Raw genomic sequence first — 12,931 nt, 5'->3', positions numbered from 1 at the left:
TGCTGGTTTGCAGCTCCGTGGTTTCTTGACACGATCTCCTCTGATCCATTTTTCAAATGCTTGAAAGAAATAGCAATTCCCGCTCCCTTAGGAGCATGCTGAATCAAGAAGGATTTGTGTCATAAGGTTGTATACATTGCATCAGCACGGGGCTGGCTTGAAAGGAGGAGTCCAAGGTCGCAAGTGATGTGGAAAACCACCAGGTCAACCAGTCGATTTGGATGTATCACAAACGTACTGAGCCAGAAGCCCGCTGAGAGCAGGCATGTGGGATGGAGAACAGACGCTGCGATGCCTGGCAGAGCTAGAGGACTGAGTGTTAGAGGGCATTGTGGAGCAGAAGCAGCAAGCAATTCAATTTCACCTCCTAAAGGCTGAAGAGCGGAAACCCTGTCTGTTTACACTGTCTTGCGCTAAACCTCAACCTGCAGTGACTTTCTGGACAGCCGTCAGCAGCCAGGGAGGGTCAGGACGTGCTGATTTTCTTGCCTAAAAATTGCTCTGTTTCTTGTCAACTTGGGCACTTGCAAAGCAATGGAGAAGCTCTTGTGGGAGGCACGAGCTTTTGGGCGCCCCACCAAACCAGTGGGTTTGTACTTCTCTGCGTGCAGTGTTCCTCCCTCAGATAATTTTTAGTGCCTCCAAAATGAAACAAGAGACTTTGGAGACCTTCGGTATTCTCCACAAGGCAGCTGGCTGCGGGTTGTGTCTCAGCAGCCCGGCATGCCCACATGCCCAGACCAGGGCCACCGCTTTGGTGCCAAGCGCTGCCTCCCCTGCAGAGAGCAGTCCCCTCGCCCCAGGGACATCGCGCTGCTTAACGTCAGCCTCCTCCAGAGCAGCCTGGCCAGGTCCATGCTCACCGCGTTTGGCTGTGCATCTCCTCCGGCCTCACACGGTGCTGCCATGGCCACAAGGCATAATTATTATTTTCAGTTTGGTTTTGTTTGTTTTTCAATTCAAAGGTCTAAAGCAATCTAAGCCTTTTCTTTTTTTTCCTTTTCTTTTCTTCTTTTTTTTTTTTTTCTTTTTCTTTTCTTGGCCCACTGGAATTAACAGCATGAAACAAAAGGATATGTGACATTTGAGGGGCCAGAGCCTGCTGGGATAGTTTTGCATGTTTGTGTACAGTGGAGGAAGCCAAAACTGGTTCAGCCTTGTCCATGCTGCATTTTGGGAGTGTCTGTTGAGCAAGTTACCAAAGCAGCAGCTGGGGTTTGTTTCAGAAAGAGCTGTTTCGCTCCAGAAGAAAGCCCAGGAACAACACAACATTTTCTGTATTGTGGATGATGAAGGAAAAGGGACTTGTGGGGTGGTTGTTTGACAGGGTGAACATAGTCTGTATTGAGTCTTCTGCTAGAGGCATTTATTGCATGAATTCGTGGGACCCAAAAATATGCCTTGAATTGCTGAAAACCTTCCTTGGCATCTGATCACATGCATACCATGCTCTTTATGCCTGCAATCATTTCTCTAGCCAAGCCCTTTTTCGAGTAACCTCCCTTTTTAATGTCATATAATTGACAGTTCTGAGGGCTTTTCGGATGGATCACAATGACTTTTATTGCTCTCGTGCGGGGAGGGGAAGGGGGGGGAAATACCATCTCAGCTGCTGCATCAAAGCAGTTACTATTTCTGGAACGGCGTGTATTTGAGCAAATTGTGATAGGTACAGACTATATAGTGAAATTATCTGTGAATGAATAAATTACAGAAATGCCTTCTAAATTCTTATTCGTCTAGTACAGTAATTATAGAACCCACAGAAACAGCAGAAAATAAATTACGTGTTGTTTTATGAAAATACCTTCTGCTACGGGAGAAAAAAAAACACTCTTAGAAACGTGAAAGGGAGATATTGGTGTGAACTGCTATGCAACGTGCTGTTGCAGTTGCGTTCTTGCCACCAAAGTTTCTTTCAGAGCGAGGGAAGTACACGTGGCTTTATGATCTAGGAAAACCACTGCACGAAGGACGCCCTGCCCTTCTCCTCTCCGAAGAGCTGAATGTGGATACTACTTTAAGGCAAAGAAATTTTGGTGAGCGTCCTCCTTATTGCAATTGTCCCAGTCACAAAACAGCTCAGGGTGGAGCCTGCGTGGTGGTAGGTCACTCCTTTGAGGGTCACAGGACCAACCAGGTGCTGGCCTGTGGTGGTGGCAAGGGTGACTGAGCACTGTGTTTACATTTTCTTTGAATGCCTCTCCTTTTCCTGGGGGTATAGAAGGGGGAAATCCTTTTAATTCCTTTTTTTGTTTGTTTGTTTTATGCTTACAGTCACCGCACCGAGTAGCAGTGGAGCATACTCAGAGATGCTAAAGTTGGTAGCTAACAGCACCGCTCAGGACTGTGAGCAAGCAAGTTTTTCTCACTTGGAAAGCTGTTAGGGTGGGATTCAGCTTCTTATCTGGAGCTGTCTAGTATCATTTCAGACATTGCAGGGTACCGGCTTGGCCTAAAGCCACTGCTCTGGAGGAGCACAGATCTTGACAGATATCTTAACTCAAGTCTGCCAGCCCCTGCAGATGTCTCATAGACTCCACAACACCTCAGATGGGTTTAAGCAATGAATTCCACTTGTTTTCACAAGGGACTGTCAATTGTAACAATGGCTCTGATGGATTTCCAAACACCATCAAGCACAAGCAATCAAAAGTCACGAGATTGGCTTAAATGGTCTGATGGTTACAAATCCCGTTCTTGTTTGTAGGCTTTTGGAGTACTTTCAGCTTGCATATTAAAGCTTTTTTCTTCTTCTTCTTTTTTTCTCCTACCTTGATGCCTAGAAATACTTTTCTTGTCAGCTAAGATGCCCACATACTCATGGAGGTAAAGAGCAGCTCATAGCATTCTTGAGAAAGTAATGAAAATCGACAACATGAATTTTACAGGTTTGATGACTTTGAGATATTCTTATCTCTTACCAAGTTATAGGGAGTATTTGAGAAATCTTGTACCCTTTTGGCATGTAGTATCATCTCTTTAGGCTTAGTCTGCATGTGAGCTTTATTTTGTTATTATTATTTTTATCTGTATAACTTAGCATGAATGCGCTTGCAATGGGATATACTATTCTTGTATGAAAATAAATTGTTCTATTCCAAATGTTTCAGGTGGGCCCATTGTACCCTGCTTTGTCTGATCTAGTCATGTTGCTTTAATTTCTCTGTCTGTAAGGCCAGATAATGAGCTGTCCCTTCACACTACCAAGTGTTTGGTAGATCCTGCACATTCTTTTCCAGGTTTAAGATACATGGTGAAAGGCAAGGGTCCTGTTTTGTGTCCTTCCTCATGACAAATGTGATTGAAAGAAAAGCTACATGAGCAAACATGAGTAAACTGGGACTTACGTGGGGAAAGATTATCAGATTTCAGTAGACTTTCTAACAAGACGTGAAAGAAAGCATTTTCCCTTTTTCCTTGATCTTAAAAGTGATTATATTAATTTCAGGGAAGAAAAAAAAAAAAAAAAAAAAAAAAAAAGAGGTTAAATTCTTCTAAAAGAGAATCAGTTCCCTCCTCTATGAGTGGGACCTTTCTGATCCAGACGGACCACTTGAGAAATCCCTGGGCTGCAGGCACTGCCCCTTCTTCAGCTGCTACCTTGGAGCCCATGGAATGTGTTCATGGGCAGCAGTGGAAACACACTGGTGGCTCTCCCTGCAGTTTGTGGGCTTTTCATTTAATTTCCTTTTAATTGGTTGATGGGAGAGGCTGAACTTCAACTCCCCATTTTATTTGGAGCTGCAGGTATGTATGGGAACTTCTGTTTGGTTGTTGTTTTTCTGCCCAACTTACGTGAATGTTAGACTGATTGCACATCCTTTGTAGCTTTTAAGGGCCAGGCTACTTATATTTCAGATTTGCTTTAGTCCTCTTTAAATGCACATTTCAGATGTGCTCATTTGTCTTCTAGATCAATTCCTCTTGTTCTTCACAGAACTGATTCTGCAGCAAGGTATTTCAAATATTCTGCTTTATGAAGCACAATCTGAAAAATAATTTACAACAGCACACAGAGAGCCTATAAGGCAAATGCAACTGAATTAATTATATCAAATTGTCAGCTAACTCTGCACTTTCTCACTTGCAACCATTCTATTTGCCAGATGTAGCACAGTATTTATACAGATTGCCCAAATTGCAGCAACAGTTTTCTAGTGGGCATCTTTTTGTCTGTACGGGCCCACTGAAGTCAGGTGGAAGACGAATTAGAGCAAGAGCAGAAGTCTATTTTTACCCCGCAAAATTTAGGTCTTTTGCATTCAGCCCCAGACTTCCTGTGTAGGCAAACGGAGTGAGAAAGGCTTCGCCAGGGGCCCAGTCGGGGCAGCAACACCCAGCTTCTGCACAGCATTGCCTCTTCTGGAGCCTGCCCAGCCCAGCTGCCTGCAGAGATGCCCAAGGTGACTCCCCTGCCGAGTTGCATTGGGGTGCACAGAGCATCCCCGCTCCTGCGCCCAGGCAGCCAGATCCTCCTTGCTCTGACTTTCACCCAAACTTTGCTTCTGAGCATATGTGCACCGTGGGAAGCTGCCGGCCAGCTTCTGCTCCTTTATTTTTCTCTGAGTTGTTTTTTTTAAAGCATCTTGTTCCTCTTTTTTCTTTCTAGAAATGACACAGGTGGTTTTGTTTTTGTGGTGTTTATGTATTTTTTTTATCATCGTGTGGCAGAGGTCCTTGCTCTACTGCAGCACTTTAACAGGTCATTTTTGCCCATTAGTTGCAATGAATCGATTTCTCTTGCCAGCACAGGTTGAACAGGCTGCCTGAAAGGTGAGGATCCGACCTGTGAGCAAGTGACTTGTCCTGAGTAACCAAAGACCTTTCCCCACCACTACGTGTACATATTAACGTGAATCCCTTACTATCTAGAGAAACTTTAAGGGAAAAATGCCCTCTTGCTACTTATGAAAAGTATTAGCTGAGCCTGGTTTAGTTTGCATGCAGAGGCATTTATTTTCACCCTCTTGATTCTGCTGGCCTTCTTTAGGAGGCCTTGGCTCCAAATTAAGAGCCATACTGCACCACATGGAGAAGCTTCCTATGAAAGTCTTACAAAAACTTACGTGAGAGTCATTTCCAGTAAGACCGACCGGACAGTTTTCATTTTCATAACTAAAGCAGGAAACCACAGTGGCCTGAGTATTCAAAGCATTGTTTAATTACAGATTTGCTTTGCATTGAAGGTAGAGTGGTCAGGACCTTCCCGGAGAGGATCCAACTTCCTCGCAGGCAGTGACGCGCCTGCTCCATGCAATGTTTCGAGATCAGAGACAAGGTGGGGAGGGCAGGCTTCATTCCAGGCTGGCTGTAAATAAACCTACTTTCAGAATTGGAAGCAGCTCTCCCCATGCAATTATTGGGCGAGAGAAATTTGCCAGTCTTTCACGGGGAATGCTATCCACAGGACAGGTTTTGATGAGAGCTACCAGGTATTGTGGAAACCCTAAGAAAAGCAGAAGGTGTAGAGCAGTGAAAGGACATCGTCCAGCAAGAATTCAGCAGGGACACTTGAAAAGGAATCCAAGCACAACATAGTTATTCTCTTATTTGCCTCTCACATCTGTCTACATCAGGTGTTCACACTAAAGAGGCATTTTACCCCTCCTTGGTGAAATGAACCTTTTTTTTTTAAATTTTTTTTTCACGGATTTGTCTTTTGGGAATCTATGTCCTTTCTTATGTGACTCTTACCTCTCCCTTTGCTTTAATTTTAGCCCAAATGCAGGTGGCCCCCTGTGACAGGAGACCAGCCTTCAAGCTTTGGTGAATGCAGCAGATATATTCCTCTTTAGGAGTAATTATCAGAGGAACTGTTCTCAAATCCAAGTTTCCTGTACAATAAAATTATTCCTGTTTAAAGAAAGGACTCCGGCGGTGCTACTCAGCAGCACCTCTATACAAAGCCAGAGTTGTTTCCTCGTAGCACAGCTTTCTTTCTGCTCTTCTCAGAAAATGACTCAGTTAGAATCAAACATTAGTCAGTCAAAGTGCCTAAAATCAACGATCATTTCATATTCAATTGAATCCTTACTTTTTAAAAAAATCACAGTGAAAGCACTCTATTTGACTTTCCTTTATTATTGCCATTATTACCTCACAAATACTTTCACAGAGACAGCTGTCTCTCCTTTATTTTTCAGCTTCTTTCTAAGACATAGCTGGATGCGGCTTCAAGCTCCAGGAGTCTACACACTTGAGCCAATTTGCAGTAAAACCGATAGAGAAAATGGCCTTGATAAGCTCTGGTTTCTGTAGCACTGGGATTTAGCCCTCTCGGAGGTGGAAACGTGTCCCAGCATGAGTTTTATCCCAGAACACGTGCTGCAGCATGGCGGTGTTGGGCCGGAGCCGGCGGCTGGCTCCTCAGCAGCGAGATCCGCGGTGGCGGGGATTAGAAACTTACTTCTGCCTCTGGATGGGCAGCTGAAAGGAGCGACTATGGGGTTGAGTTACTTGAGCAGGGTGTTTTGAGGTATTATGAACTCATTGGTGTCAGAAGATGAAAACAGCAACACCCAGAAGGGCAGGCTTTTGGCCGGGGAGAAGAGCCGAGCCTCTGAAGGCCGCGCTCTCCCCTCAGCTGCTTCGCGCCACACTGCTTAAATCAAGGAGCGACGTGTAAGCATGGAGCCAGGACTGGACCAAACGCATTATTTATTTCGACGTTGGCAGGTTGAAAGCTCTGATATTTATACAGTAGTCCCACAAATCCCTGAGGTCTTCTCCTTGGGTCACATAAACCAATGCAGCATTAAGACACTGGAGTTTCTGCCAATTTATAGCAGCTGAGACTCTAGCTGAAGGTTTTCAAGGCCATGAAAAATACTGCAACTAAGACTGGTCCTGCTCTTTAATTTCCTTTATGTGTTTTTAAATAGATGTTTCATCCTCTAATCAAATGGCGCTATATAACAATATATCAGCTTCAGAGACAATCTATTCCTTAGGCACTAGCTAAAATACGAAAACAAAAGAAATAAGAAAGGGCAAAGAGTGTTGTAAATAGTCTGGTTTAACCAAAACATGCTGCTTCATCTTTTCTTTGTAAATAGATTGGGGGGGGGGGGGCACACTTAACTATATTATATTATCATCATTTTCATCTGGACATCTACCTGATTTAGAACTTGAAACAATATTATTTCCTGATGAAACAGGTTTAGATAAAACTCCGTGGGGTTTGAGCCTGTGCAAACACACACGGGAACACAGAGAGAGAATATACTTGCATGTATACACAGACGCAGAAACTTAAATAATATTTGCAAATTGAGCTATCACTCTTTAAAATACAACACGGTTGTGTGTCGGGTTTTTTTGTTTGTTTGTTTTTCCCAGCACATTTTTATAAGTTCGAGAGTTTGCTTATAAGAGTATTTTATGGAAAGCTAGACCTTAAGTAGATATGTGGTGGCTGCTCCGTGTGATTCACAGAACAGGGCCACAGTGACCAGTAACTCTTCCTGCTCCTATCTCCCTCTGTGTACAGAAGAATAAGATAAGGTTATCTGACAGAAGTGTATTTTTCCTAAAGCAGGCACAGCAGTTACATACATAACTGCAGCTAGCATACATGCACATCCACCTCTCCGTTAAACTAGGTACAGGTCCAGTCCCCACGGAGAAAGGGGTTGCACATTTATCCCTCCAGGCAAGCATCCGTACAGCCCCCAAATCAACAGGTAGCCCTGGCGTGAGCTGCAGACGTACCTTCAGCACAGCGGAGATGTGCATGGGTAGTGCTGTTCCGGATCTATCACCTCCTGACAGGCAGCACATTTACTCGCGGTTGATTTGGAGCTACTGCTGGCTTGGGTCCTCTTCCTCCCGTGTTAAACCGCAGCTAGTTGTTCTTGGAAACCTAAATGGTTATTTTCTGAGTTTTGTTCCAAACAACTTTTGAATTAGTTCAGGGACAGAATTTGCCTGCCATGTTAAATTAGAGACCGTAGCCAAAAATACACAGGATCACATCTTTCAAACACCTGGATGACCTGGGGGCTCACCAGCCCCTTCGCATCTGGTTTAGGCCCTGAAGGCCACAAGCCACCAAGATGGTACTTCAGGAGATCCCCATCAAGGCTGCATGAAAAGAAATGGCTCTTGGCCTGGGCTAAAATGTGATTTCCCAGTTCAATTTTGCATCAATTTTCTGTCATCTCTCATCCAAGCAGCAGGTCTAATCTGCTGCATGCTACATGTATGACAACATCTCTCTGGACTACCACTTTCTGCAATTTCTCCCTGGGTATTTACATGCTCTCTAGGTTATCTAATGCGTTCCCTGCTGAAACTAATGAGGATGGACAATTAAAACATTTTTTTCCTAAAACTTAAAGGAACTCCTATTCTTGATTTTTAAGCTTTCAGCAGCTTTGACAAAGGAATCCACTTGATTACACCGTGAAGCACATTTTTAGGAAGCAAGAGTAAGTACAATAAAGCTATATGGCCATGTGTATTATTCAGTAGACTTTTTATTAAACAACTAGATTTCACTAACAGCTCCCTGGCATGAGATGTGGAGAGAGTTATGTCACAGCCCATGGAAAAGCTGAGCCATCACTAGTTTTACCTGAACAGTAATTTTTTTCGGTGTGAGCATGATCAATGGTGCAGCTATATCTAAAGACAGCAAGTTTTTTCAGATAGGAGCTGCTTGGGGGAAAAACAAAACAACAAAAACCCACTACCTGGAGAATCAGATGATCAGATAGAAAAGTGCAAAGTATGTTACTAATTACTGTTTCAGGTTAAGTGAGTATTTATATGTTATCTATGCTAGCTAGCTCAGGTCTCTGTTCTCTGCACTGCTGTCACTGTTGTGGTTACAGAGCTGTATCCAATGCACATCGCTTCTGTACTCGCTAAAATCTAGTTTCTTATGTAATAAGAGTAAAGATAATGAATACTTATTTTATTAGAGCACTATCCAGCAACTAGTCACTTATCAGGGCACTACATGGAAAAGACGATGCTTATTAGGCTGGAGGATGATACCAAGCTGAGAAGGGCCTGCAAGCGTGTTGGAAGACAAAATATAACCTCACGAACTAGAAAAAAACAGCACAAGATCTGCAAGACCGCTTGAGGTCCTTCAGAAACGGTTGTGCAGATGTCCATCAGGGCTGACCCCAATGTGCTCAAACTGCCTCACTGCAGAGCATGAGCCTTGTCAACTCTTAAAATTCACTCTTCAGCCTATTTTGTGGCTGTACATTCCAGTACGTTTTAGTTGCAGGTGCTTGTGGCAGCAATCTTGACATCTCTAAGCAAGATCTTCAATGCTGTCCCTCTTTAGAGACGGTAGCAACACCCTTCACAGCTAATTTTGGAAACTGAGAGCTACACCATGTTTATAGAGCCGGGACTTTTTTGGTTTGGTGGTTGAGGTGGTTGTGTTCCTTTTTTTGTTGGTTAATTGGTTGTTTTTTGACTGAAAGAGGAGAAGCAATGCTGTGTTGGAGCTCAAATGCTCTGGACTAACTTGATAAAAAAGCACCAGGGGTTGATTTGGTGAGCAGCTAAGTGGAAGAGGAGGAATTCTGTAATCTAGTTTCTTGGTCAGAGCTAAATACCATGAAAACACAGCCTTGGGGAAGACGAGTTGTGAGGACAGTACATTAAAAAGGGAAAGAACCTTCCACAAGGAAGAGAAGTTTGCACCAAAGTGTAAATCCAGCAAATATGACACCGTAAAAAAAAAAAAGCAAACAACCATGACAGAATCCCCTTGTTGCACTGCTACATCAAACTCTTAAGTAAATACACAAAGGTTATGTATTTTTTCCTCCACTGCTGAGGAGCTGGACAAGACATTCAAGCATTAGCAAAGCACTGACTTGGAAGATGACAGGAGAACCAGGAAGATGGGAGGAACTAGCAGACACTAACTGCTTTGAGAAAACTGTCAAGGGGCAGTTCCAGCAGATTCATCACTCATCTGCTATGCCCACTGCATTCATCCCCAACCTGCTAGGAAATCATCTTTCATTCTGCCCAAAAAAGTCTGACAAAGTTCAGCTCTGTGCAATGAGACCAGATCTATACAAAAAACCCTGAATGATTTTGGACAATCTAATCTTCCGGATTTATTTGGTGTATTCTAAGTTGCTTGCCCATTATTTTGCAATAATTTACCTTCAGCTGTAGCAGCTCTCACTGAAGTCCCGAGAGAAACTGCAAAGAGAGGCCGGAGCTAATTCTTTGCATCATTTTCGTCAAGGAAATGAACTGTGGTTCTTTGCTAAAGCAGCGTACGTGTATCTCCTGCTTGTAAAGCAGGCCTCCCAGTATAACACAGCTCTGAAAATGTGCTAGAAAGTAGTCACAGGGTTGCACTCCTGTACAGCACTGAAGACTTAAAGAAGAGGATGAGAGCTTCGTACACCTCACAAACTCAGTTTCTTTCTCGTTTTTCCTCTGAATGAATCTTTTCCCCAGGCTCAAAATGATAACTAAGCTATTTTTATCCTGTCAATAGTCCCTGTTGCCAAAACTTCTGGTTTTATCACTAATTTATGATATTCGGTCTTCTTAAAGCACCAGCCACTTGAATCAAGAACACATGACTTCTGTTTAAAAATAAATAAATAAATGTATGAGTAAGCAGTGAAAAGCAACAATATCTAAAGACTAAAAGGCAAATCCAATGGTGTTAAAAGACATCTGAGCCCTCATGATTTTCAGGCCTTTCATGCTCATCTTTGTGGCAACTCCTATGTTGATTACATCTGAAATTCATGGTTTCGAAGCACTTAGTTAGGAATTCCTGCTCCAGTAATCAGAGGTTTGGCTCAACAGGCTCCCAGAAGCGGGGACCTCCAGGAGACCTTCAGCTAGGAAGAGGCAGGTTAATCTACCTGCAAGTCCGGCCTCCCCACACCCATATCCCAAGCTTGCTCCTGCCTCCATACATGCACGTATCGAGGGAGGGAGGGTCCGCACAATGCCTGCAGACAAATTGGCTGCTGAGTATTTTTCGGAAAGGCATGATCTCATTTTCCCCCAGCCCCCTCAGTCTGCCCTTAAAATCTGCCCCTCGTTAGGGGCCCGTCAGGCCACTGTCACCCACTGTGTGCTTTGGGTACCCTGCAGAGCAATCCGTGGTCTTCTCTGCCTAGAGCAGACAATGCAAGAACAAATATCCAGAACAAATGTGTCTGCTTGGACGCGCACCAAAATTACTAAACAAGTTTTAGGACATATACAGAAATGATCTAAACTATGACTCGATCACACCTGAGATGATTAAATACTGCCCTGCTTAAGGAAACTTGCATTTAAGACATAAATACAAGAAAAGTGGGTTGGAAAGTTTATTTTAACTTACAGTGTAACTCACAACAATTAAGGAATCTTAAAAAATAATTCAGTTCTGGATATTTTGCTCAAAACAACTGCATAAAAAGAAAATACTGTAACTGTAATATTATTTTTTATTGACATGTACAAAATCTAATGCTTGTGAAATACAAGGCCCTGATGCTCACGCTCTGGTTATTACAAAGGAGGGGTTAAACATTTGCTTCCAAGACTGACTCAGAAAGATACGTCCACGTGGCTTGTGATAGATATTCCAAGACTTTTGTACCTTAATAAAAACAGACTATCATTATCTTCACTTTCTCTTAAATCTTGTGATTGAATTATTTTTGAACATCATAAGGAGAAAGAAGGAATCAAATAGAATAATAAATTAGCTTTTTTTTAGTTTATTTCACTGTGGTTTTTTTTATATCCTGAAGCTGACTTCCCCTGTTTTGAACCTACATATGAATGACAGCTATTTAACTTCGCTTCATTGGCAGATGAGTATTTCTTGGAAAACTTAGATACGCAGTGGAGACTTTTCATTAAAATTAATAACACCACCAAGGTTTCTTGTTTGCTTCTATGGTGAGCAAAGAAAACTTCGTTGTGAAACATCACAAAACATCACCAGAAGTCCACCAAAACTCCGCTAAAAACAATAAAAATCAGGTCACAAGCTAAAACAGAGTATTTTCATTTAGATTTCTTGGTGCTTTGGGAATGGTTCAATCAGATTTTCACTCCTAATAAAAAGAGGGACCAGGAGCAATTATTCTTTTCAAATTTAACCACCATTCTCAATTAAACACAATGACCTTATTACGTGACAGGGATGGATATCTGACTGCACGAAGTAGTTAAAAAAACCTCAGCCCTGCCCCTCGGCGAGCGATCCCCTTCCTCTGAATGGTTAATCTGCAATGCCAGGAATGAGCATTAATGAGACGATAACAACAGAAAGCTGTCCCCATTTGCAGAGCTACTAAACTGGTCATCCTCTGAAATAAGCCCACAGGACTGAAGCCCAAATGCTCCTTTCTGATTAGAAAATTAAATTATGTCTGAGAGAAGACTTTGGTATGCCTACTTGTATCGTCTCCGTGTCTTTCAAATTGTTAAAAGGAAAAAAAAATCCCCAGGGACAGGAGCACACAATTGGAAGTGACAGCTACAGCAACTTAATGAGTATCTACTGGCGGAGCCACAGTAATTGTGTTCACACTTGTTGTCCTCTCCAGTTGTAAGGTAAAACGCATTAATTCAATCTAGTTCTGCTGTAACGTAATCTAGTTTGGTTTACTTCACAAAACAAAAAGTCTCGTGGGAAGCAATAGGTGTGGGTTTAAACTGTTTCGAGCCGAGGATGGAGTTAACTCTGTACTTCTGTCATGGCTGAGTCCGGGGCAGCCAGCAATCATAAAACTGTTTGCATTTCTGCTCTGGATTAGCTTTCTACAGATTTAGTGGGCTGCAGTGGCTCAGCGCAGGGCACCAGCAGTGGTGTCACAGGGACAAAGGCAGTGTGGGCTTGGGAGGAGCGGGGAGATGCACTGCAGGGTCTGCTTACGCCCTATGGAGCTACACGAAATGCTAGCACTAGTGCAGATTTTGT

The sequence above is a fragment of the Anser brachyrhynchus genome (assembly GCF_964034855.1).
Source record: "Anser brachyrhynchus genome assembly, chromosome: 1".
Classification (NCBI taxonomy): Eukaryota; Metazoa; Chordata; class Aves; order Anseriformes; family Anatidae; genus Anser; species Anser brachyrhynchus.
Note: the sequence above shows the minus strand (reverse complement) of the source record.